General features: G+C 35.9%; 23 non-coding genes across 23 annotated transcripts; all 23 read right to left on the bottom strand.

The window, feature by feature from the left end:
• Positions 1-326: 326 nt before the first annotated feature.
• On the bottom strand, positions 327-399 carry TRNAK-UUU (transfer RNA lysine (anticodon UUU)). Its single transcript has one exon. It is a non-coding gene; the product is annotated as a tRNA-Lys (tRNA).
• Positions 400-1365: 966 nt separating this feature from the next.
• TRNAK-UUU (transfer RNA lysine (anticodon UUU)) lies at positions 1366-1438 on the bottom strand. The gene has a single exon. It is a non-coding gene; the product is annotated as a tRNA-Lys (tRNA).
• A 966-nt stretch (positions 1439-2404) lies between these two features.
• TRNAK-UUU (transfer RNA lysine (anticodon UUU)) lies at positions 2405-2477 on the bottom strand. Its single transcript has one exon. It is a non-coding gene; the product is annotated as a tRNA-Lys (tRNA).
• A 966-nt stretch (positions 2478-3443) lies between these two features.
• TRNAK-UUU (transfer RNA lysine (anticodon UUU)) lies at positions 3444-3516 on the bottom strand. Its single transcript has one exon. It is a non-coding gene; the product is annotated as a tRNA-Lys (tRNA).
• A 966-nt stretch (positions 3517-4482) lies between these two features.
• Positions 4483-4555, bottom strand: TRNAK-UUU (transfer RNA lysine (anticodon UUU)). The gene has a single exon. It is a non-coding gene; the product is annotated as a tRNA-Lys (tRNA).
• A 966-nt stretch (positions 4556-5521) lies between these two features.
• On the bottom strand, positions 5522-5594 carry TRNAK-UUU (transfer RNA lysine (anticodon UUU)). Its single transcript has one exon. It is a non-coding gene; the product is annotated as a tRNA-Lys (tRNA).
• Positions 5595-6561: 967 nt separating this feature from the next.
• TRNAK-UUU (transfer RNA lysine (anticodon UUU)) lies at positions 6562-6634 on the bottom strand. Its single transcript has one exon. It is a non-coding gene; the product is annotated as a tRNA-Lys (tRNA).
• A 1489-nt stretch (positions 6635-8123) lies between these two features.
• TRNAK-UUU (transfer RNA lysine (anticodon UUU)) lies at positions 8124-8196 on the bottom strand. The gene has a single exon. It is a non-coding gene; the product is annotated as a tRNA-Lys (tRNA).
• A 967-nt stretch (positions 8197-9163) lies between these two features.
• Positions 9164-9236, bottom strand: TRNAK-UUU (transfer RNA lysine (anticodon UUU)). The gene has a single exon. It is a non-coding gene; the product is annotated as a tRNA-Lys (tRNA).
• Positions 9237-10203: 967 nt separating this feature from the next.
• TRNAK-UUU (transfer RNA lysine (anticodon UUU)) lies at positions 10204-10276 on the bottom strand. Its single transcript has one exon. It is a non-coding gene; the product is annotated as a tRNA-Lys (tRNA).
• Positions 10277-11243: 967 nt separating this feature from the next.
• Positions 11244-11316, bottom strand: TRNAK-UUU (transfer RNA lysine (anticodon UUU)). Its single transcript has one exon. It is a non-coding gene; the product is annotated as a tRNA-Lys (tRNA).
• A 967-nt stretch (positions 11317-12283) lies between these two features.
• Positions 12284-12356, bottom strand: TRNAK-UUU (transfer RNA lysine (anticodon UUU)). Its single transcript has one exon. It is a non-coding gene; the product is annotated as a tRNA-Lys (tRNA).
• Positions 12357-13323: 967 nt separating this feature from the next.
• On the bottom strand, positions 13324-13396 carry TRNAK-UUU (transfer RNA lysine (anticodon UUU)). The gene has a single exon. It is a non-coding gene; the product is annotated as a tRNA-Lys (tRNA).
• Positions 13397-14363: 967 nt separating this feature from the next.
• On the bottom strand, positions 14364-14436 carry TRNAK-UUU (transfer RNA lysine (anticodon UUU)). The gene has a single exon. It is a non-coding gene; the product is annotated as a tRNA-Lys (tRNA).
• Positions 14437-15403: 967 nt separating this feature from the next.
• TRNAK-UUU (transfer RNA lysine (anticodon UUU)) lies at positions 15404-15476 on the bottom strand. Its single transcript has one exon. It is a non-coding gene; the product is annotated as a tRNA-Lys (tRNA).
• A 967-nt stretch (positions 15477-16443) lies between these two features.
• On the bottom strand, positions 16444-16516 carry TRNAK-UUU (transfer RNA lysine (anticodon UUU)). Its single transcript has one exon. It is a non-coding gene; the product is annotated as a tRNA-Lys (tRNA).
• A 967-nt stretch (positions 16517-17483) lies between these two features.
• Positions 17484-17556, bottom strand: TRNAK-UUU (transfer RNA lysine (anticodon UUU)). Its single transcript has one exon. It is a non-coding gene; the product is annotated as a tRNA-Lys (tRNA).
• Positions 17557-19045: 1489 nt separating this feature from the next.
• TRNAK-UUU (transfer RNA lysine (anticodon UUU)) lies at positions 19046-19118 on the bottom strand. The gene has a single exon. It is a non-coding gene; the product is annotated as a tRNA-Lys (tRNA).
• Positions 19119-20085: 967 nt separating this feature from the next.
• Positions 20086-20158, bottom strand: TRNAK-UUU (transfer RNA lysine (anticodon UUU)). Its single transcript has one exon. It is a non-coding gene; the product is annotated as a tRNA-Lys (tRNA).
• A 1489-nt stretch (positions 20159-21647) lies between these two features.
• Positions 21648-21720, bottom strand: TRNAK-UUU (transfer RNA lysine (anticodon UUU)). Its single transcript has one exon. It is a non-coding gene; the product is annotated as a tRNA-Lys (tRNA).
• Positions 21721-22686: 966 nt separating this feature from the next.
• On the bottom strand, positions 22687-22759 carry TRNAK-UUU (transfer RNA lysine (anticodon UUU)). Its single transcript has one exon. It is a non-coding gene; the product is annotated as a tRNA-Lys (tRNA).
• Positions 22760-23726: 967 nt separating this feature from the next.
• On the bottom strand, positions 23727-23799 carry TRNAK-UUU (transfer RNA lysine (anticodon UUU)). Its single transcript has one exon. It is a non-coding gene; the product is annotated as a tRNA-Lys (tRNA).
• Positions 23800-24766: 967 nt separating this feature from the next.
• On the bottom strand, positions 24767-24839 carry TRNAK-UUU (transfer RNA lysine (anticodon UUU)). The gene has a single exon. It is a non-coding gene; the product is annotated as a tRNA-Lys (tRNA).
• Between the last annotated feature and the right edge of the window lie 5 nt (positions 24840-24844).

Below are 24844 nucleotides of genomic sequence, written 5' to 3'. Positions count from 1 at the left end.
ACTCAATTTCATCTGTACACCTAATTTACAGATGTACACTAATGTCATGCTTGTGTAATGGCATTATAATCCAGTCATACTGTGAATTTCTAAAATGTGAAGATTAGTTCATCAGCTAAATCAACAAATTATCTTGCGTTATGCGTGGAGTTTCTTGTATTTTTGTTCAAATAATATGGCTATTTACTTCAGAATCACTTGTTTCCTCATCAACAATTTGAGAAATGATGATAATGACCTTTTTCACTTTTATCGCGGAAATCCTTCACAGCATACGTTTTGCATGGCACAGAGAATATAGATTGCCATCGTTTAAAAGGCATACACGCCTGAACAGGGACTTGAACCCTGGACCCTCAGATTAAAAGTCTGATGCTCTACCGACTGAGCTATCCAGGCTCTCTTTTTATCTTGTACTCATCTGGAAAATGGGCAGTTCTGTAACCAATGCCAATTTAATCGTGGCCAATGTTCTGTAAAGTGTGAGCCGAAAGGCTTGGTTGGAAGGTCTCAGGATGCAAAAAGCTTTGATTGTCCCTTGGTTGAACATTTAGATCCCACCAAACTGTAAGTCTTAATGCCCTTCAAGATTCATTTTCAACTATACTGCTTGGGGGATTAATTTGTTTGCTGTCTAATTTAATTACTATGTTGCTAACAAATTGGGATGAAGTTGGGTTAGATAGGAAATGAGGTGAAATGTCTAACCTTAATATACTTAGAATTTAATCTACAAGTAATATTTGCCTCGTAGCATTTTATTTAGATGCTGCACCACTTTAAGTCCCACATAGCATCTCAAGTTTCTAGGAAATTATGTATTTGGATTGGACTGACCTGACTTGCACTTACAGATGTTCACTAATGTCCAGCTTTTATCAGTACATGACAGTGTAATGTAATCATACTGTGAAATTGTGTAATGGTAAGAGAAGTTGACCAACTAAGTCAATAAATCCAATTGCGATAAAAAAAAGTTTATTTCACCTTGGTTGATTATAGAGATCTTAGTACACTATAAGTATTCATACCCTTCAAGACTCAATTTCATCTGTACACCTAATTTACAGATGTACACTAATGTCATGCTTGTGTAATGGCATTATAATCCAGTCATACTGTGAATTTGTAAAATGTGAAGATTAGTTCATCAGCTAAATCAACAAATTATCTTGCGTTATGCGTGGAGTTTCTTGTATTTTTGTTCAAATAATATGGCTATTTACTTCAGAATCACTTGTTTCCTCATCAACAATTTGAGAAATGATGATAATGACCTTTTTCACTTTTATCGCGGAAATCCTTCACAGCATATGTTTTGTATGGCACAGAGAATATAGATTGCCATCGTTTAAAAGGCATACACGCCTGAACAGGGACTTGAACCCTGGACCCTCAGATTAAAAGTCTGATGCTCTACCGACTGAGCTATCCAGGCTCTCTTTTTATCTTGTACTCATCTGGAAAATGGGCAGTTCTGTAACCAATGCCAATTTAATCGTGGCCAATGTTCTGTAAAGTGTGAGCCGAAAGGCTTGGTTGGAAGGTCTCAGGATGCAAAAAGCTTTGATTGTCCCTTGGTTGAACATTTAGATCCCACCAAACTGTAAGTCTTAATGCCCTTCAAGATTCATTTTCAACTATACTGCTTGGGGGATTAATTTGTTTGCTGTCTAATTTAATTACTATGTTGCTAACAAATTGGGATGAAGTTGGGTTAGATAGGAAATGAGGTGAAATGTCTAACCTTAATATACTTAGAATTTAATCTACAAGTAATATTTGCCTCGTAGCATTTTATTTAGATGCTGCACCACTTTAAGTCCCACATAGCATCTCAAGTTTCTAGGAAATTATGTATTTGGATTGGACTGACCTGACTTGCACTTACAGATGTTCACTAATGTCCAGCTTTTATCAGTACATGACAGTGTAATGTAATCATACTGTGAAATTGTGTAATGGTAAGAGAAGTTGACCAACTAAGTCAATAAATCCAATTGCGATAAAAAAAAGTTTATTTCACCTTGGTTGATTATAGAGATCTTAGTACACTATAAGTATTCATACCCTTCAAGACTCAATTTCATCTGTACACCTAATTTACAGATGTACACTAATGTCATGCTTGTGGAATGGCATTATAATCCAGTCATACTGTGAATTTGTAAAATGTGAAGATTAGTTCATCAGCTAAATCAACAAATTATCTTGCGTTATGCGTGGAGTTTCTTGTATTTTTGTTCAAATAATATGGCTATTTACTTCAGAATCACTTGTTTCCTCATCAACAATTTGAGAAATGATGATAATGACCTTTTTCACTTTTATCGCGGAAATCCTTCACAGCATACGTTTTGTATGGCACAGAGAATATAGATTGCCATCGTTTAAAAGGCATACACGCCTGAACAGGGACTTGAACCCTGGACCCTCAGATTAAAAGTCTGATGCTCTACCGACTGAGCTATCCAGGCTCTCTTTTTATCTTGTACTCATCTGGAAAATGGGCAGTTCTGTAACCAATGCCAATTTAATCGTGGCCAATGTTCTGTAAAGTGTGAGCCGAAAGGCTTGGTTGGAAGGTCTCAGGATGCAAAAAGCTTTGATTGTCCCTTGGTTGAACATTTAGATCCCACCAAACTGTAAGTCTTAATGCCCTTCAAGATTCATTTTCAACTATACTGCTTGGGGGATTAATTTGTTTGCTGTCTAATTTAATTACTATGTTGCTAACAAATTGGGATGAAGTTGGGTTAGATAGGAAATGAGGTGAAATGTCTAACCTTAATATACTTAGAATTTAATCTACAAGTAATATTTGCCTCGTAGCATTTTATTTAGATGCTGCACCACTTTAAGTCCCACATAGCATCTCAAGTTTCTAGGAAATTATGTATTTGGATTGGACTGACCTGACTTGCACTTACAGATGTTCACTAATGTCCAGCTTTTATCAGTACATGACAGTGTAATGTAATCATACTGTGAAATTGTGTAATGGTAAGAGAAGTTGACCAACTAAGTCAATAAATCCAATTGCGATAAAAAAAAGTTTATTTCACCTTGGTTGATTATAGAGATCTTAGTACACTATAAGTATTCATACCCTTCAAGACTCAATTTCATCTGTACACCTAATTTACAGATGTACACTAATGTCATGCTTGTGGAATGGCATTATAATCCAGTCATACTGTGAATTTGTAAAATGTGAAGATTAGTTCATCAGCTAAATCAACAAATTATCTTGCGTTATGCGTGGAGTTTCTTGTATTTTTGTTCAAATAATATGGCTATTTACTTCAGAATCACTTGTTTCCTCATCAACAATTTGAGAAATGATGATAATGACCTTTTTCACTTTTATCGCGGAAATCCTTCACAGCATACGTTTTGTATGGCACAGAGAATATAGATTGCCATCGTTTAAAAGGCATACACGCCTGAACAGGGACTTGAACCCTGGACCCTCAGATTAAAAGTCTGATGCTCTACCGACTGAGCTATCCAGGCTCTCTTTTTATCTTGTACTCATCTGGAAAATGGGCAGTTCTGTAACCAATGCCAATTTAATCGTGGCCAATGTTCTGTAAAGTGTGAGCCGAAAGGCTTGGTTGGAAGGTCTCAGGATGCAAAAAGCTTTGATTGTCCCTTGGTTGAACATTTAGATCCCACCAAACTGTAAGTCTTAATGCCCTTCAAGATTCATTTTCAACTATACTGCTTGGGGGATTAATTTGTTTGCTGTCTAATTTAATTACTATGTTGCTAACAAATTGGGATGAAGTTGGGTTAGATAGGAAATGAGGTGAAATGTCTAACCTTAATATACTTAGAATTTAATCTACAAGTAATATTTGCCTCGTAGCATTTTATTTAGATGCTGCACCACTTTAAGTCCCACATAGCATCTCAAGTTTCTAGGAAATTATGTATTTGGATTGGACTGACCTGACTTGCACTTACAGATGTTCACTAATGTCCAGCTTTTATCAGTACATGACAGTGTAATGTAATCATACTGTGAAATTGTGTAATGGTAAGAGAAGTTGACCAACTAAGTCAATAAATCCAATTGTGATAAAAAAAAGTTTATTTCACCTTGGTTGATTATAGAGATCTTAGTACACTATAAGTATTCATACCCTTCAAGACTCAATTTCATCTGTACACCTAATTTACAGATGTACACTAATGTCATGCTTGTGTAATGGCATTATAATCCAGTCATACTGTGAATTTGTAAAATGTGAAGATTAGTTCATCAGCTAAATCAACAAATTATCTTGCGTTATGCGTGGAGTTTCTTGTATTTTTGTTCAAATAATATGGCTATTTACTTCAGAATCACTTGTTTCCTCATCAACAATTTGAGAAATGATGATAATGACCTTTTTCACTTTTATCGCGGAAATCCTTCACAGCATATGTTTTGTATGGCACAGAGAATATAGATTGCCATCGTTTAAAAGGCATACACGCCTGAACAGGGACTTGAACCCTGGACCCTCAGATTAAAAGTCTGATGCTCTACCGACTGAGCTATCCAGGCTCTCTTTTTATCTTGTACTCATCTGGAAAATGGGCAGTTCTGTAACCAATGCCAATTTAATCGTGGCCAATGTTCTGTAAAGTGTGAGCCGAAAGGCTTGGTTGGAAGGTCTCAGGATGCAAAAAGCTTTGATTGTCCCTTGGTTGAACATTTAGATCCCACCAAACTGTAAGTCTTAATGCCCTTCAAGATTCATTTTCAACTATACTGCTTGGGGGATTAATTTGTTTGCTGTCTAATTTAATTACTATGTTGCTAACAAATTGGGATGAAGTTGGGTTAGATAGGAAATGAGGTGAAATGTCTAACCTTAATATACTTAGAATTTAATCTACAAGTAATATTTGCCTCGTAGCATTTTATTTAGATGCTGCACCACTTTAAGTCCCACATAGCATCTCAAGTTTCTAGGAAATTATGTATTTGGATTGGACTGACCTGACTTGCACTTACAGATGTTCACTAATGTCCAGCTTTTATCAGTACATGACAGTGTAATGTAATCATACTGTGAAATTGTGTAATGGTAAGAGAAGTTGACCAACTAAGTCAATAAATCCAATTGCGATAAAAAAAAGTTTATTTCACCTTGGTTGATTATAGAGATCTTAGTACACTATAAGTATTCATACCCTTCAAGACTCAATTTCATCTGTACACCTAATTTACAGATGTACACTAATGTCATGCTTGTGTAATGGCATTATAATCCAGTCATACTGTGAATTTGTAAAATGTGAAGATTAGTTCATCAGCTAAATCAACAAATTATATTGCGTTATGCGTGGAGTTTCTTGTATTTTTGTTCAAATAATATGGCTATTTACTTCAGAATCACTTGTTTCCTCATCAACAATTTGAGAAATGATGATAATGACCTTTTTCACTTTTATCGCGGAAATCCTTCACAGCATACGTTTTGTATGGCACAGAGAATATAGATTGCCATCGTTTAAAAGGCATACACGCCTGAACAGGGACTTGAACCCTGGACCCTCAGATTAAAAGTCTGATGCTCTACCGACTGAGCTATCCAGGCTCTCTTTTTATCTTGTACTCATCTGGAAAATGGGCAGTTCTGTAACCAATGCCAATTTAATCGTGGCCAATGTTCTGTAAAGTGTGAGCCGAAAGGCTTGGTTGGAAGGTCTCAGGATGCAAAAAGCTTTGATTGTCCCTTGGTTGAACATTTAGATCCCACCAAACTGTAAGTCTTAATGCCCTTCAAGATTCATTTTCAACTATACTGCTTGGGGGATTAATTTGTTTGCTGTCTAATTTAATTACTATGTTGCTAACAAATTGGGATGAAGTTGGGTTAGATAGGAAATGAGGTGAAATGTCTAACCTTAATATACTTAGAATTTAATCTACAAGTAATATTTGCCTCGTAGCATTTTATTTAGATGCTGCACCACTTTAAGTCCCACATAGCATCTCAAGTTTCTAGGAAATTATGTATTTGGATTGGACTGACCTGACTTGCACTTACAGATGTTCACTTATGTCCAGCTTTTATCAGTACATGACAGTGTAATGTAATCATACTGTGAAATTGTGTAATGGTAAGAGAAGTTGACCAACTAAGTCAATAAATCCACTTGCGATAAAAAAAAAGTTTATTTCACCTTGGTTGATTATAGAGATCTTAGTACACTATAAGTATTCATACCCTTCAAGACTCAATTTCATCTGTACACCTAATTTACAGATGTACACTAATGTCATGCTTGTGTAATGGCATTATAATCCAGTCATACTGTGAATTTGTAAAATGTGAAGATTAGTTCATCAGCTAAATCAACAAATTATCTTGCGTTATGCGTGGAGTTTCTTGTATTTTTGTTCAAATAATATGGCTATTTACTTCAGAATCAATTGTTTCCTCATCAACAATTTGAGAAATGATGATAATGACCTTTTTCACTTTTATCGCGGAAATCCTTCACAGCATACGTTTTGCATGGCACAGAGAATATAGATTGCCATCGTTTAAAAGGCATACACGCCTGAACAGGGACTTGAACCCTGGACCCTCAGATTAAAAGTCTGATGCTCTACCGACTGAGCTATCCAGGCTCTCTTTTTATCTTGTACTCATCTGGAAAATGGGCAGTTCTGTAACCAATGCCAATTTAATCGTGGCCAATGTTCTGTAAAGTGTGAGCCGAAAGGCTTGGTTGGAAGGTCTCAGGATGCAAAAACCTTTGATTGTCCCTTGGTTGAACATTTAGATCCCACCAAACTGTAAGTCTTAATGCCCTTCAAGATTCATTTTCAACTATACTGCTTGGGGGATTAATTTGTTTGCTGTCTAATTTATTCATATAAATTCATACCCTTCAAGACTCAATTTCATCTGTACACCTAATTTACAGATGTACACTAATGTCATGCTTGTGTAATGGCATTATAATCCAGTCATACTGTGAATTTGTAAAATGTGAAGATTAGTTCATCAGCTAAATCAACAAATTATCTTGTGTTATGCGTGGAGTTTCTTGTATTTTTGTTCAAATAATATGGCTATTTACTTCAAAATCACTTGTTTCCTCATCAACAATTTGAGAAATGATGCTCTACCGACTGAGCTATCCAGGCTCTCTTTTTATCTTGTACTCATCTGGAAAATGGGCAGTTCTGTAACCAATGCCAATTTAATCGTGGCCAATGTTCTGTAAAGTGTGAGCTGAAAGGCTTGGTTGGAAGGTCTCAGGATGCAAAAAGCTTTGATTGTCCCTTGGTTGAACATTTAGATCCCACCAAACTGTAAGTCTTAATGCCCTTCAAGATTCATTTTCAACTATACTGCTTGGGGGATTAATTTGTTTGCTGTCTAATTTAATTACTATGTTGCTAACAAATTGGGATGAAGTTGGGTTAGATAGGAAATGAGGTGAAATGTCTAACCTTAATATACTTAGAATTTAATCTACAAGTAATATTTGCCTCGTAGCATTTTATTTAGATGCTGCACCACTTTAAGTCCCACATAGCATCTCAAGTTTCTAGGAAATTATGTATTTGGATTGGACTGACCTGACTTGCACTTACAGATGTTCACTAATGTCCAGCTTTTATCAGTACATGACAGTGTAATGTAATCATACTGTGAAATTGTGTAATGGTAAGAGAAGTTGACCAACTAAGTCAATAAATCCACTTGCGATAAAAAAAAAGTTTATTTCACCTTGGTTGATTATAGAGATCTTAGTACACTATAAGTATTCATACCCTTCAAGACTCAATTTCATCTGTACACCTAATTTACAGATGTACACTAATGTCATGCTTGTGTAATGGCATTATAATCCAGTCATACTGTGAATTTGTAAAATGTGAAGATTAGTTCATCAGCTAAATCAACAAATTATCTTGCGTTATGCGTGGAGTTTCTTGTATTTTTGTTCAAATAATATGGCTATTTACTTCAGAATCACTTGTTTCCTCATCAACAATTTGAGAAATGATGATAATGACCTTTTTCACTTTTATCGCGGAAATCCTTCACAGCATACGTTTTGTATGGCACAGAGAATATAGATTGCCATCGTTTAAAAGGCATACACGCCTGAACAGGGACTTGAACCCTGGACCCTCAGATTAAAAGTCTGATGCTCTACCGACTGAGCTATCCAGGCTCTCTTTTTATCTTGTACTCATCTGGAAAATGGGCAGTTCTGTAACCAATGCCAATTTAATCGTGGCCAATGTTCTGTAAAGTGTGAGCCGAAAGGCTTGGTTGGAAGGTCTCAGGATGCAAAAAGCTTTGATTGTCTCTTGGTTGAACATTTAGATCCCACCAAACTGTAAGTCTTAATGCCCTTCAAGATTCATTTTCAACTATACTGCTTGGGGGATTAATTTGTTTGCTGTCTAATTTAATTACTATGTTGCTAACAAATTGGGATGAAGTTGGGTTAGATAGGAAATGAGGTGAAATGTCTAACCTTAATATACTTAGAATTTAATCTACAAGTAATATTTGCCTCGTAGCATTTTATTTAGATGCTGCACCACTTTAAGTCCCACATAGCATCTCAAGTTTCTAGGAAATTATGTATTTGGATTGGACTGACCTGACTTGCACTTACAGATGTTCACTTATGTCCAGCTTTTATCAGTACATGACAGTGTAATGTAATCATACTGTGAAATTGTGTAATGGTAAGAGAAGTTGACCAACTAAGTCAATAAATCCACTTGCGATAAAAAAAAAGTTTATTTCACCTTGGTTGATTATAGAGATCTTAGTACACTATAAGTATTCATACCCTTCAAGACTCAATTTCATCTGTACACCTAATTTACAGATGTACACTAATGTCATGCTTGTGTAATGGCATTATAATCCAGTCATACTGTGAATTTGTAAAATGTGAAGATTAGTTCATCAGCTAAATCAACAAATTATCTTGCGTTATGCGTGGAGTTTCTTGTATTTTTGTTCAAATAATATGGCTATTTACTTCAGAATCACTTGTTTCCTCATCAACAATTTGAGAAATGATGATAATGACCTTTTTCACTTTTATCGCGGAAATCCTTCACAGCATACGTTTTGTATGGCACAGAGAATATAGATTGCCATCGTTTAAAAGGCATACACGCCTGAACAGGGACTTGAACCCTGGACCCTCAGATTAAAAGTCTGATGCTCTACCGACTGAGCTATCCAGGCTCTCTTTTTATCTTGTACTCATCTGGAAAATGGGCAGTTCTGTAACCAATGCCAATTTAATCGTGGCCAATGTTCTGTAAAGTGTGAGCCGAAAGGCTTGGTTGGAAGGTCTCAGGATGCAAAAAGCTTTGATTGTCCCTTGGTTGAACATTTAGATCCCACCAAACTGTAAGTCTTAATGCCTTTCAAGATTCATTTTCAACTATACTGCTTGGGGGATTAATTTGTTTGCTGTCTAATTTAATTACTATGTTGCTAACAAATTGGGATGAAGTTGGGTTAGATAGGAAATGAGGTGAAATGTCTAACCTTAATATACTTAGAATTTAATCTACAAGTAATATTTGCCTCGTAGCATTTTATTTAGATGCTGCACCACTTTAAGTCCCACATAGCATCTCAAGTTTCTAGGAAATTATGTATTTGGATTGGACTGACCTGACTTGCACTTACAGATGTTCACTAATGTCCAGCTTTTATCAGTACATGACAGTGTAATGTAATCATACTGTGAAATTGTGTAATGGTAAGAGAAGTTGACCAACTAAGTCAATAAATCCACTTGCGATAAAAAAAAAGTTTATTTCACCTTGGTTGATCATAGAGATCTTAGTACACTATAAGTATTCATACCCTTCAAGACTCAATTTCATCTGTACACCTAATTTACAGATGTACACTAATGTCATGCTTGTGTAATGGCATTATAATCCAGTCATACTGTGAATTTGTAAAATGTGAAGATTAGTTCATCAGCTAAATCAACAAATTATCTTGCGTTATGCGTGGAGTTTCTTGTATTTTTGTTCAAATAATATGGCTATTTACTTCAGAATCACTTGTTTCCTCATCAACAATTTGAGAAATGATGATAATGACCTTTTTCACTTTTATCGCGGAAATCCTTCACAGCATACGTTTTGTATGGCACAGAGAATATAGATTGCCATCGTTTAAAAGGCATACACGCCTGAACAGGGACTTGAACCCTGGACCCTCAGATTAAAAGTCTGATGCTCTACCGACTGAGCTATCCAGGCTCTCTTTTTATCTTGTACTCATCTGGAAAATGGGCAGTTCTGTAACCAATGCCAATTTAATCGTGGCCAATGTTCTGTAAAGTGTGAGCCGAAAGGCTTGGTTGGAAGGTCTCAGGATGCAAAAAGCTTTGATTGTCCCTTGGTTGAACATTTAGATCCCACCAAACTGTAAGTCTTAATGCCCTTCAAGATTCATTTTCAACTATACTGCTTGGGGGATTAATTTGTTTGCTGTCTAATTTAATTACTATGTTGCTAACAAATTGGGATGAAGTTGGGTTAGATAGGAAATGAGGTGAAATGTCTAACCTTAATATACTTAGAATTTAATCTACAAGTAATATTTGCCTCGTAGCATTTTATTTAGATGCTGCACCACTTTAAGTCCCACATAGCATCTCAAGTTTCTAGGAAATTATGTATTTGGATTGGACTGACCTGACTTGCACTTACAGATGTTCACTTATGTCCAGCTTTTATCAGTACATGACAGTGTAATGTAATCATACTGTGAAATTGTGTAATGGTAAGAGAAGTTGACCAACTAAGTCAATAAATCCACTTGCGATAAAAAAAAAGTTTATTTCACCTTGGTTGATTATAGAGATCTTAGTACACTATAAGTATTCATACCCTTCAAGACTCAATTTCATCTGTACACCTAATTTACAGATGTACACTAATGTCATGCTTGTGTAATGGCATTATAATCCAGTCATACTGTGAATTTGTAAAATGTGAAGATTAGTTCATCAGCTAAATCAACAAATTATCTTGCGTTATGCGTGGAGTTTCTTGTATTTTTGTTCAAATAATATGGCTATTTACTTCAGAATCACTTGTTTCCTCATCAACAATTTGAGAAATGATGATAATGACCTTTTTCACTTTTATCGCGGAAATCCTTCACAGCATACGTTTTGCATGGCACAGAGAATATAGATTGCCATCGTTTAAAAGGCATACACGCCTGAACAGGGACTTGAACCCTGGACCCTCAGATTAAAAGTCTGATGCTCTACCGACTGAGCTATCCAGGCTCTCTTTTTATCTTGTACTCATCTGGAAAATGGGCAGTTCTGTAACCAATGCCAATTTAATCGTGGCCAATGTTCTGTTAAGTGTGAGCCGAAAGGCTTGGTTGGAAGGTCTCAGGATGCAAAAACCTTTGCTTGTCCCTTGGTTGAACATTTAGATCCCACCAAACTGTAAGTCTTAATGCCCTTCAAGATTCATTTTCAACTATACTGCTTGGGGGATTAATTTGTTTGCTGTCTAATTTAATTACTATGTTGCTAACAAATTGGGATGAAGTTGGGTTAGATAGGAAATGAGGTGAAATGTCTAACCTTAATATACTTAGAATTTAATCTACAAGTAATATTTGCCTCGTAGCATTTTATTTAGATGCTGCACCACTTTAAGTCCCACATAGCATCTCAAGTTTCTAGGAAATTATGTATTTGGATTGGACTGACCTGACTTGCACTTACAGATGTTCACTAATGTCCAGCTTTTATCAGTACATGACAGTGTAATGTAATCATACTGTGAAATTGTGTAATGGTAAGAGAAGTTGACCAACTAAGTCAATAAATCCACTTGCGATAAAAAAAAAGTTTATTTCACCTTGGTTGATCATAGAGATCTTAGTACACTATAAGTATTCATACCCTTCAAGACTCAATTTCATCTGTACACCTAATTTACAGATGTACACTAATGTCATGCTTGTGTAATGGCATTATAATCCAGTCATACTGTGAATTTGTAAAATGTGAAGATTAGTTCATCAGCTAAATCAACAAATTATCTTGCGTTATGCGTGGAGTTTCTTGTATTTTTGTTCAAATAATATGGCTATTTACTTCAGAATCACTTGTTTCCTCATCAACAATTTGAGAAATGATGATAATGACCTTTTTCACTTTTATCGCGGAAATCCTTCACAGCATACGTTTTGTATGGCACAGAGAATATAGATTGCCATCGTTTAAAAGGCATACACGCCTGAACAGGGACTTGAACCCTGGACCCTCAGATTAAAAGTCTGATGCTCTACCGACTGAGCTATCCAGGCTCTCTTTTTATCTTGTACTCATCTGGAAAATGGGCAGTTCTGTAACCAATGCCAATTTAATCGTGGCCAATGTTCTGTAAAGTGTGAGCCGAAAGGCTTGGTTGGAAGGTCTCAGGATGCAAAAAGCTTTGATTGTCCCTTGGTTGAACATTTAGATCCCACCAAACTGTAAGTCTTAATGCCCTTCAAGATTCATTTTCAACTATACTGCTTGGGGGATTAATTTGTTTGCTGTCTAATTTAATTACTATGTTGCTAACAAATTGGGATGAAGTTGGGTTAGATAGGAAATGAGGTGAAATGTCTAACCTTAATATACTTAGAATTTAATCTACAAGTAATATTTGCCTCGTAGCATTTTATTTAGATGCTGCACCACTTTAAGTCCCACATAGCATCTCAAGTTTCTAGGAAATTATGTATTTGGATTGGACTGACCTGACTTGCACTTACAGATGTTCACTTATGTCCAGCTTTTATCAGTACATGACAGTGTAATGTAATCATACTGTGAAATTGTGTAATGGTAAGAGAAGTTGACCAACTAAGTCAATAAATCCACTTGCGATAAAAAAAAAGTTTATTTCACCTTGGTTGATTATAGAGATCTTAGTACACTATAAGTATTCATACCCTTCAAGACTCAATTTCATCTGTACACCTAATTTACAGATGTACACTAATGTCATGCTTGTGTAATGGCATTATAATCCAGTCATACTGTGAATTTGTAAAATGTGAAGATTAGTTCATCAGCTAAATCAACAAATTATCTTGCGTTATGCGTGGAGTTTCTTGTATTTTTGTTCAAATAATATGGCTATTTACTTCAGAATCACTTGTTTCCTCATCAACAATTTGAGAAATGATGATAATGACCTTTTTCACTTTTATCGCGGAAATCCTTCACAGCATACGTTTTGCATGGCACAGAGAATATAGATTGCCATCGTTTAAAAGGCATACACGCCTGAACAGGGACTTGAACCCTGGACCCTCAGATTAAAAGTCTGATGCTCTACCGACTGAGCTATCCAGGCTCTCTTTTTATCTTGTACTCATCTGGAAAATGGGCAGTTCTGTAACCAATGCCAATTTAATCGTGGCCAATGTTCTGTTAAGTGTGAGCCGAAAGGCTTGGTTGGAAGGTCTCAGGATGCAAAAACCTTTGCTTGTCCCTTGGTTGAACATTTAGATCCCACCAAACTGTAAGTCTTAATGCCCTTCAAGATTCATTTTCAACTATACTGCTTGGGGGATTAATTTGTTTGCTGTCTAATTTAATTACTATGTTGCTAACAAATTGGGATGAAGTTGGGTTAGATAGGAAATGAGGTGAAATGTCTAACCTTAATATACTTAGAATTTAATCTACAAGTAATATTTGCCTCGTAGCATTTTATTTAGATGCTGCACCACTTTAAGTCCCACATAGCATCTCAAGTTTCTAGGAAATTATGTATTTGGATTGGACTGACCTGACTTGCACTTACAGATGTTCACTTATGTCCAGCTTTTATCAGTACATGACAGTGTAATGTAATCATACTGTGAAATTGTGTAATGGTAAGAGAAGTTGACCAACTAAGTCAATAAATCCACTTGCGATAAAAAAAAAGTTTATTTCACCTTGGTTGATCATAGAGATCTTAGTACACTATAAGTATTCATACCCTTCAAGACTCAATTTCATCTGTACACCTAATTTACAGATGTACACTAATGTCATGCTTGTGTAATGGCATTATAATCCAGTCATACTGTGAATTTGTAAAATGTGAAGATTAGTTCATCAGCTAAATCAACAAATTATCTTGCGTTATGCGTGGAGTTTCTTGTATTTTTGTTCAAATAATATGGCTATTTACTTCAGAATCACTTGTTTCCTCATCAACAATTTGAGAAATGATGATAATGACCTTTTTCACTTTTATCGCGGAAATCCTTCACAGCATACGTTTTGTATGGCACAGAGAATATAGATTGCCATCGTTTAAAAGGCATACACGCCTGAACAGGGACTTGAACCCTGGACCCTCAGATTAAAAGTCTGATGCTCTACCGACTGAGCTATCCAGGCTCTCTTTTTATCTTGTACTCATCTGGAAAATGGGCAGTTCTGTAACCAATGCCAATTTAATCGTGGCCAATGTTCTGTAAAGTGTGAGCCGAAAGGCTTGGTTGGAAGGTCTCAGGATGCAAAAAGCTTTGATTGTCCCTTGGTTGAACATTTAGATCCCACCAAACTGTAAGTCTTAATGCCCTTCAAGATTCATTTTCAACTATACTGCTTGGGGGATTAATTTGTTTGCTGTCTAATTTAATTACTATGTTGCTAACAAATTGGGATGAAGTTGGGTTAGATAGGAAATGAGGTGAAATGTCTAACCTTAATATACTTAGAATTTAATCTACAAGTAATATTTGCCTCGTAGCATTTTATTTAGATGCTGCACCACTTTAAGTCCCACATAGCATCTCAAGTTTCTAGGAAATTATGTATTTGGATTGGACTGACCTGACTTGCACTTACAGATGTTCACTTATGTCCAGCTTTTATCAGTACATGACAGTGTAATGTAATCATACTGTGAAATTGTGTAATGGTAAGAGAAGTTGACCAACTAAGTCAATAAATCCACTTGCGATAAAAAAAAAGTTTATTTCACCTTGGTTGATTATAGAGATCTTAGTACACTATAAGTATTCATACCCTTCAAGACTCAATTTCATCTGTACACCTAATTTACAGATGTACACTAATGTCATGCTTGTGTAATGGCATTATAATCCAGTCATACTGTGAATTTGTAAAATGTGAAGATTAGTTCATCAGCTAAATCAACAAATTATCTTGCGTTATGCGTGGAGTTTCTTGTATTTTTGTTCAAATAATATGGCTATTTACTTCAGAATCACTTGTTTCCTCATCAACAATTTGAGAAATGATGATAATGACCTTTTTCACTTTTATCGCGGAAATCCTTCACAGCATACGTTTTGCATGGCACAGAGAATATAGATTGCCATCGTTTAAAAGGCATACACGCCTGAACAGGGACTTGAACCCTGGACCCTCAGATTAAAAGTCTGATGCTCTACCGACTGAGCTATCCAGGCTCTCTTTTTATCTTGTACTCATCTGGAAAATGGGCAGTTCTGTAACCAATGCCAATTTAATCGTGGCCAATGTTCTGTTAAGTGTGAGCCGAAAGGCTTGGTTGGAAGGTCTCAGGATGCAAAAACCTTTGCTTGTCCCTTGGTTGAACATTTAGATCCCACCAAACTGTAAGTCTTAATGCCCTTCAAGATTCATTTTCAACTATACTGCTTGGGGGATTAATTTGTTTGCTGTCTAATTTAATTACTATGTTGCTAACAAATTGGGATGAAGTTGGGTTAGATAGGAAATGAGGTGAAATGTCTAACCTTAATATACTTAGAATTTAATCTACAAGTAATATTTGCCTCGTAGCATTTTATTTAGATGCTGCACCACTTTAAGTCCCACATAGCATCTCAAGTTTCTAGGAAATTATGTATTTGGATTGGACTGACCTGACTTGCACTTACAGATGTTCACTAATGTCCAGCTTTTATCAGTACATGACAGTGTAATGTAATCATACTGTGAAATTGTGTAATGGTAAGAGAAGTTGACCAACTAAGTCAATAAATCCACTTGCGATAAAAAAAAAGTTTATTTCACCTTGGTTGATCATAGAGATCTTAGTACACTATAAGTATTCATACCCTTCAAGACTCAATTTCATCTGTACACCTAATTTACAGATGTACACTAATGTCATGCTTGTGTAATGGCATTATAATCCAGTCATACTGTGAATTTGTAAAATGTGAAGATTAGTTCATCAGCTAAATCAACAAATTATCTTGCGTTATGCGTGGAGTTTCTTGTATTTTTGTTCAAATAATATGGCTATTTACTTCAGAATCACTTGTTTCCTCATCAACAATTTGAGAAATGATGATAATGACCTTTTTCACTTTTATCGCGGAAATCCTTCACAGCATACGTTTTGTATGGCACAGAGAATATAGATTGCCATCGTTTAAAAGGCATACACGCCTGAACAGGGACTTGAACCCTGGACCCTCAGATTAAAAGTCTGATGCTCTACCGACTGAGCTATCCAGGCTCTCTTTTTGTCTTGTACACATCTGGAAAATGGGCAGTTCTGTAACCAATGCCAATTTAATCGTGGCCAATGTTCTGTAAAGTGTGAGCCGAAAGGCTTGGTTGGAAGGTCTCAGGATGCAAAAAGCTTTGATTGTCCCTTGGTTGAACATTTAGATCCCACCAAACTGTAAGTCTTAATGCCCTTCAAGATTCATTTTCAACTATACTGCTTGGGGGATTAATTTGTTTGCTGTCTAATTTAATTACTATGTTGCTAACAAATTGGGATGAAGTTGGGTTAGATAGGAAATGAGGTGAAATGTCTAACCTTAATATACTTAGAATTTAATCTACAACTAATATTTGCCTCGTAGCATTTTATTTAGATGCTGCACCACTTTAAGTCCCACATAGCATCTCAAGTTTCTAGGAAATTATGTATTTGGATTGGACTGACCTGACTTGCACTTACAGATGTTCACTTATGTCCAGCTTTTATCAGTACATGACAGTGTAATGTAATCATACTGTGAAATTGTGTAATGGTAAGAGAAGTTGACCAACTAAGTCAATAAATCCACTTGCGATAAAAAAAAAGTTTATTTCACCTTGGTTGATTATAGAGATCTTAGTACACTATAAGTATTCATACCCTTCAAGACTCAATTTCATCTATACACCTAATTTACAGATGTACACTAATGTCATGCTTGTGTAATGGCATTATAATCCAGTCATACTGTGAATTTGTAAAATGTGAAGATTAGTTCATCAGCTAAATCAACAAATTATCTTGCGTTATGCGTGGAGTTTCTTGTATTTTTGTTCAAATAATATGGCTATTTACTTCAGAATCAATTGTTTCCTCATCAACAATTTGAGAAATGATGATAATGACCTTTTTCACTTTTATCGCGGAAATCCTTCACAGCATACGTTTTGCATGGCACAGAGAATATAGATTGCCATCGTTTAAAAGGCATACACGCCTGAACAGGGACTTGAACCCTGGACCCTCAGATTAAAAGTCTGATGCTCTACCGACTGAGCTATCCAGGCTCTCTTTTTATCTTGTACTCATCTGGAAAATGGGCAGTTCTGTAACCAATGCCAATTTAATCGTGGCCAATGTTCTGTAAAGTGTGAGCCGAAAGGCTTGGTTGGAAGGTCTCAGGATGCAAAAACCTTTGATTGTCCCTTGGTTGAACATTTAGATCCCACCAAACTGTAAGTCTTAATGCCCTTCAAGATTCATTTTCAACTATACTGCTTGGGGGATTAATTTGTTTGCTGTCTAATTTATTCATATAAATTCATACCCTTCAAGACTCAATTTCATCTGTACACCTAATTTACAGATGTACACTAATGTCATGCTTGTGTAATGGCATTATAATCCAGTCATACTGTGAATTTGTAAAATGTGAAGATTAGTTCATCAGCTAAATCAACAAATTATCTTGTGTTATGCGTGGAGTTTCTTGTATTTTTGTTCAAATAATATGGCTATTTACTTCAAAATCACTTGTTTCCTCATCAACAATTTGAGAAATGATGCTCTACCGACTGAGCTATCCAGGCTCTCTTTTTATCTTGTACTCATCTGGAAAATGGGCAGTTCTGTAACCAATGCCAATTTAATCGTGGCCAATGTTCTGTAAAGTGTGAGCCGAAAGGCTTGGTTGGAAGGTCTCAGGATGCAAAAACCTTTGCTTGTCCCTTGGTTGAACATTTAGATCCCACCAAACTGTAAGTCTTAATGCCCTTCAAGATTCATTTTCAACTATACTGCTTGGGGGATTAATTTGTTTGCTGTCTAATTTAATTACTATGTTGCTAACAAATTGGGATGAAGTTGGGTTAGATAGGAAATGAGGTGAAATGTCTAACCTTAATATACTTAGAATTTAATCTACAAGTAATATTTGCCTCGTAGCATTTTATTTAGATGCTGCACCACTTTAAGTCCCACATAGCATCTCAAGTTTCTAGGAAATTATGTATTTGGATTGGACTGACCTGACTTGCACTTACAGATGTTCACTAATGTCCAGCTTTTATCAGTACATGACAGTGTAATGTAATCATACTGTGAAATTGTGTAATGGTAAGAGAAGTTGACCAACTAAGTCAATAAATCCACTTGCGATAAAAAAAAAGTTTATTTCACCTTGGTTGATCATAGAGATCTTAGTACACTATAAGTATTCATACCCTTCAAGACTCAATTTCATCTGTACACCTAATTTACAGATGTACACTAATGTCATGCTTGTGTAATGGCATTATAATCCAGTCATACTGTGAATTTGTAAAATGTGAAGATTAGTTCATCAGCTAAATCAACAAATTATCTTGCGTTATGCGTGGAGTTTCTTGTATTTTTGTTCAAATAATATGGCTATTTACTTCAGAATCACTTGTTTCCTCATCAACAATTTGAGAAATGATGATAATGACCTTTTTCACTTTTATCGCGGAAATCCTTCACAGCATACGTTTTGTATGGCACAGAGAATATAGATTGCCATCGTTTAAAAGGCATACACGCCTGAACAGGGACTTGAACCCTGGACCCTCAGATTAAAAGTCTGATGCTCTACCGACTGAGCTATCCAGGCTCTCTTTTTATCTTGTACACATCTGGAAAATGGGCAGTTCTGTAACCAATGCCAATTTAATCGTGGCCAATGTTCTGTAAAGTGTGAGCCGAAAGGCTTGGTTGGAAGGTCTCAGGATGCAAAAAGCTTTGATTGTCCCTTGGTTGAACATTTAGATCCCACCAAACTGTAAGTCTTAATGCCCTTCAAGATTCATTTTCAACTATACTGCTTGGGGGATTAATTTGTTTGCTGTCTAATTTAATTACTATGTTGCTAACAAATTGGGATGAAGTTGGGTTAGATAGGAAATGAGGTGAAATGTCTAACCTTAATATACTTAGAATTTAATCTACAACTAATATTTGCCTCGTAGCATTTTATTTAGATGCTGCACCACTTTAAGTCCCACATAGCATCTCAAGTTTCTAGGAAATTATGTATTTGGATTGGACTGACCTGACTTGCACTTACAGATGTTCACTTATGTCCAGCTTTTATCAGTACATGACAGTGTAATGTAATCATACTGTGAAATTGTGTAATGGTAAGAGAAGTTGACCAACTAAGTCAATAAATCCACTTGCGATAAAAAAAAAGTTTATTTCACCTTGGTTGATTATAGAGATCTTAGTACACTATAAGTATTCATACCCTTCAAGACTCAATTTCATCTATACACCTAATTTACAGATGTACACTAATGTCATGCTTGTGTAATGGCATTATAATCCAGTCATACTGTGAATTTGTAAAATGTGAAGATTAGTTCATCAGCTAAATCAACAAATTATCTTGCGTTATGCGTGGAGTTTCTTGTATTTTTGTTCAAATAATATGGCTATTTACTTCAGAATCAATTGTTTCCTCATCAACAATTTGAGAAATGATGATAATGACCTTTTTCACTTTTATCGCGGAAATCCTTCACAGCATACGTTTTGCATGGCACAGAGAATATAGATTGCCATCGTTTAAAAGGCATACACGCCTGAACAGGGACTTGAACCCTGGACCCTCAGATTAAAAGTCTGATGCTCTACCGACTGAGCTATCCAGGCTCTCTTTTTATCTTGTACTCATCTGGAAAATGGGCAGTTCTGTAACCAATGCCAATTTAATCGTGGCCAATGTTCTGTAAAGTGTGAGCCGAAAGGCTTGGTTGGAAGGTCTCAGGATGCAAAAACCTTTGATTGTCCCTTGGTTGAACATTTAGATCCCACCAAACTGTAAGTCTTAATGCCCTTCAAGATTCATTTTCAACTATACTGCTTGGGGGATTAATTTGTTTGCTGTCTAATTTATTCATATAAATTCATACCCTTCAAGACTCAATTTCATCTGTACACCTAATTTACAGATGTACACTAATGTCATGCTTGTGTAATGGCATTATAATCCAGTCATACTGTGAATTTGTAAAATGTGAAGATTAGTTCATCAGCTAAATCAACAAATTATCTTGTGTTATGCGTGGAGTTTCTTGTATTTTTGTTCAAATAATATGGCTATTTACTTCAAAATCACTTGTTTCCTCATCAACAATTTGAGAAATGATGCTCTACCGACTGAGCTATCCAGGCTCTCTTTTTATCTTGTACTCATCTGGAAAATGGGCAGTTCTGTAACCAATGCCAATTTAATCGTGGCCAATGTTCTGTAAAGTGTGAGCCGAAAGGCTTGGTTGGAAGGTCTCAGGATGCAAAAAGCTTTGATTGTCCCTTGGTTGAACATTTAGATCCCACCAAACTGTAAGTCTTAATGCCCTTCAAGATTCATTTTCAACTATACTGCTTGGGGGATTAATTTGTTTGCTGTCTAATTTAATTACTATGTTGCTAACAAATTGGGATGAAGTTGGGTTAGATAGGAAATGAGGTGAAATGTCTAACCTTAATATACTTAGAATTTAATCTACAAGTAATATTTGCCTCGTAGCATTTTATTTAGATGCTGCACCACTTTAAGTCCCACATAGCATCTCAAGTTTCTAGGAAATTATGTATTTGGATTGGACTGACCTGACTTGCACTTACAGATGTTCACTAATGTCCAGCTTTTATCAGTACATGACAGTGTAATGTAATCATACTGTGAAATTGTGTAATGGTAAGAGAAGTTGACCAACTAAGTCAATAAATCCACTTGCGATAAAAAAAAAGTTTATTTCACCTTGGTTGATCATAGAGATCTTAGTACACTATAAGTATTCATACCCTTCAAGACTCAATTTCATCTGTACACCTAATTTACAGATGTACACTAATGTCATGCTTGTGTAATGGCATTATAATCCAGTCATACTGTGAATTTGTAAAATGTGAAGATTAGTTCATCAGCTAAATCAACAAATTATCTTGCGTTATGCGTGGAGTTTCTTGTATTTTTGTTCAAATAATATGGCTATTTACTTCACAATCACTTGTTTCCTCATCAACAATTTGAGAAATGATGATAATGACCTTTTTCACTTTTATCGCGGAAATCCTTCACAGCATACGTTTTGCATGGCACAGAGAATATAGATTGCCATTGTTTAAAAGGCATACACGCCTGAACAGGGACTTGAACCCTGGACCCTCAGATTAAAAGTCTGATGCTCTACCGACTGAGCTATCCAGGCTCTCTTTTTATCTTGTACTCATCTGGAAAATGGGCAGTTCTGTAACCAATGCCAATTTAATCGTGGCCAATGTTCTGTAAAGTGTGAGCCGAAAGGCTTGGTTGGAAGGTCTCAGGATGCAAAAAGCTTTGATTGTCCCTTGGTTGAACATTTAGATCCCACCAAACTGTAAGTCTTAATGCCCTTCAAGATTCATTTTCAACTATACTGCTTGGGGGATTAATTTGTTTGCTGTCTAATTTAATTACTATGTTGCTAACAAATTGGGATGAAGTTGGGTTAGATAGGAAATGAGGTGAAATGTCTAACCTTAATATACTTAGAATTTAATCTACAAGTAATATTTGCCTCGTAGCATTTTATTTAGATGCTGCACCACTTTAAGTCCCACATAGCATCTCAAGTTTCTAGGAAATTATGTATTTGGATTGGACTGACCTGACTTGCACTTACAGATGTTCACTAATGTCCAGCTTTTATCAGTACATGACAGTGTAATGTAATCATACTGTGAAATTGTGTAATGGTAAGAGAAGTTGACCAACTAAGTCAATAAATCCACTTGCGATAAAAAAAAGTTTATTTCACCTTGGTTGATTATAGAGATCTTAGTACACTATAAGTATTCATACCCTTCAAGACTCAATTTCATCTGTACACCTAATTTACAGATGTACACTAATGTCATGCTTGTGTAATGGCATTATAATCCAGTCATACTGTGAATTTCTAAAATGTGAAGATTAGTTCATCAGCTAAATCAACAAATTATCTTGCGTTATGCGTGGAGTTTCTTGTATTTTTGTTCAAATAATATGGCTATTTACTTCAGAATCACTTGTTTCCTCATCAACAATTTGAGAAATGATGATAATGATCTTTTTCACTTTTATCGCGGAAATCCTTCACAGCATACGTTTTGCATGGCACAGAGAATATAGATTGCCATCGTTTAAAAGGCATACACGCCTGAACAGGGACTTGAACCCTGGACCCTCAGATTAAAAGTCTGATGCTCTACCGACTGAGCTATCCAGGCTCTCTTTTTATCTTGTACTCATCTGGAAAATGTGCAGTTCTGTAACCAATGCCAATTTAATCGTGGCCAATGTTCTGTAAAGTGTGAGCCGAAAGGCTTGGTTGGAAGGTCTCAGGATGCAAAAAGCTTTGATTGTCCCTTGGTTGAACATTTAGATCCCACCAAACTGTAAGTCTTAATGCCCTTCAAGATTCATTTTCAACTATACTGCTTGGGGGATTAATTTGTTTGCTGTCTAATTTAATTACTATGTTGCTAACAAATTGGGATGAAGTTGGGTTAGATAGGAAATGAGGTGAAATGTCTAACCTTAATATACTTAGAATTTAATCTACAAGTAATATTTGCCTCGTAGCATTTTATTTAGATGCTGCACCACTTTAAGTCCCACATAGCATCTCAAGTTTCTAGGAAATTATGTATTTGGATTGGACTGACCTGACTTGCACTTACAGATGTTCACTAATGTCCAGCTTTTATCAGTACATGACAGTGTAATGTAATCATACTGTGAAATTGTGTAATGGTAAGAGAAGTTGACCAACTAAGTCAATAAATCCACTTGCGATAAAAAAAAAGTTTATTTCACCTTGGTTGATTATAGAGATCTTAGTACACTATAAGTATTCATACCCTTCAAGACTCAATTTCATCTGTACACCTAATTTACAGATGTACACTAATGTCATGCTTGTGTAATGGCATTATAATCCAGTCATACTGTGAATTTCTAAAATGTGAAGATTAGTTCATCAGCTAAATCAACAAATTATCTTGCGTTATGCGTGGAGTTTCTTGTATTTTTGTTCAAATAATATGGCTATTTACTTCAGAATCACTTGTTTCCTCATCAACAATTTGAGAAATGATGATAATGATCTTTTTCACTTTTATCGCGGAAATCCTTCACAGCATACGTTTTGCATGGCACAGAGAATATAGATTGCCATCGTTTAAAAGGCATACATGCCTGAACAGGGACTTGAACCCTGGACCCTCAGATTAAAAGTCTGATGCTCTACCGACTGAGCTATCCAGGCTCTCTTTTTATCTTGTACTCATCTGGAAAATGTGCAGTTCTGTAACCAATGCCAATTTAATCGTGGCCAATGTTCTGTAAAGTGTGAGCCGAAAGGCTTGGTTGGAAGGTCTCAGGATGCAAAAAGCTTTGATTGTCCCTTGGTTGAACATTTAGATCCCACCAAACTGTAAGTCTTAATGCCCTTCAAGATTCATTTTCAACTATACTGCTTGGGGGATTAATTTGTTTGCTGTCTAATTTAATTACTATGTTGCTAACAAATTGGGATGAAGTTGGGTTAGATAGGAAATGAGGTGAAATGTCTAACCTTAATATACTTAGAATTTAATCTACAAGTAATATTTGCCTCGTAGCATTTTATTTAGATGCTGCACCACTTTAAGTCCCACATAGCATCTCAAGTTTCTAGGAAATTATGTATTTGGATTGGACTGACCTGACTTGCACTTACAGATGTTCACTAATGTCCAGCTTTTATCAGTACATGACAGTGTAATGTAATCATACTGTGAAATTGTGTAATGGTAAGAGAAGTTGACCAACTAAGTCAATAAATCCACTTGCGATAAAAAAAAAGTTTATTTCACCTTGGTTGATTATAGAGATCTTAGTACACTATAAGTATTCATACCCTTCAAGACTCAATTTCATCTGTACACCTAATTTACAGATGTACACTAATGTCATGCTTGTGTAATGGCATTATAATCCAGTCATACTGTGAATTTCTAAAATGTGAAGATTAGTTCATCAGCTAAATCAACAAATTATCTTGCGTTATGCGTGGAGTTTCTTGTATTTTTGTTCAAATAATATGGCTATTTACTTCAGAATCACTTGTTTCCTCATCAACAATTTGAGAAATGATGATAATGACCTTTTTCACTTTTATCGCGGAAATCCTTCACAGCATACGTTTTGCATGGCACAGAGAATATAGATTGCCATCGTTTAAAAGGCATACACGCCTGAACAGGGACTTGAACCCTGGACCCTCAGATTAAAAGTCTGATGCTCTACCGACTGAGCTATCCAGGCTCTCT

This window comes from Mixophyes fleayi, unplaced genomic scaffold, assembly GCF_038048845.1.
Source record: "Mixophyes fleayi isolate aMixFle1 unplaced genomic scaffold, aMixFle1.hap1 Scaffold_128, whole genome shotgun sequence".
Classification (NCBI taxonomy): domain Eukaryota; kingdom Metazoa; phylum Chordata; class Amphibia; order Anura; family Limnodynastidae; genus Mixophyes; species Mixophyes fleayi.
The sequence above is the reverse complement of the archived record's forward strand: the minus strand, read 5'-3'. Positions and strand labels throughout refer to the sequence as shown.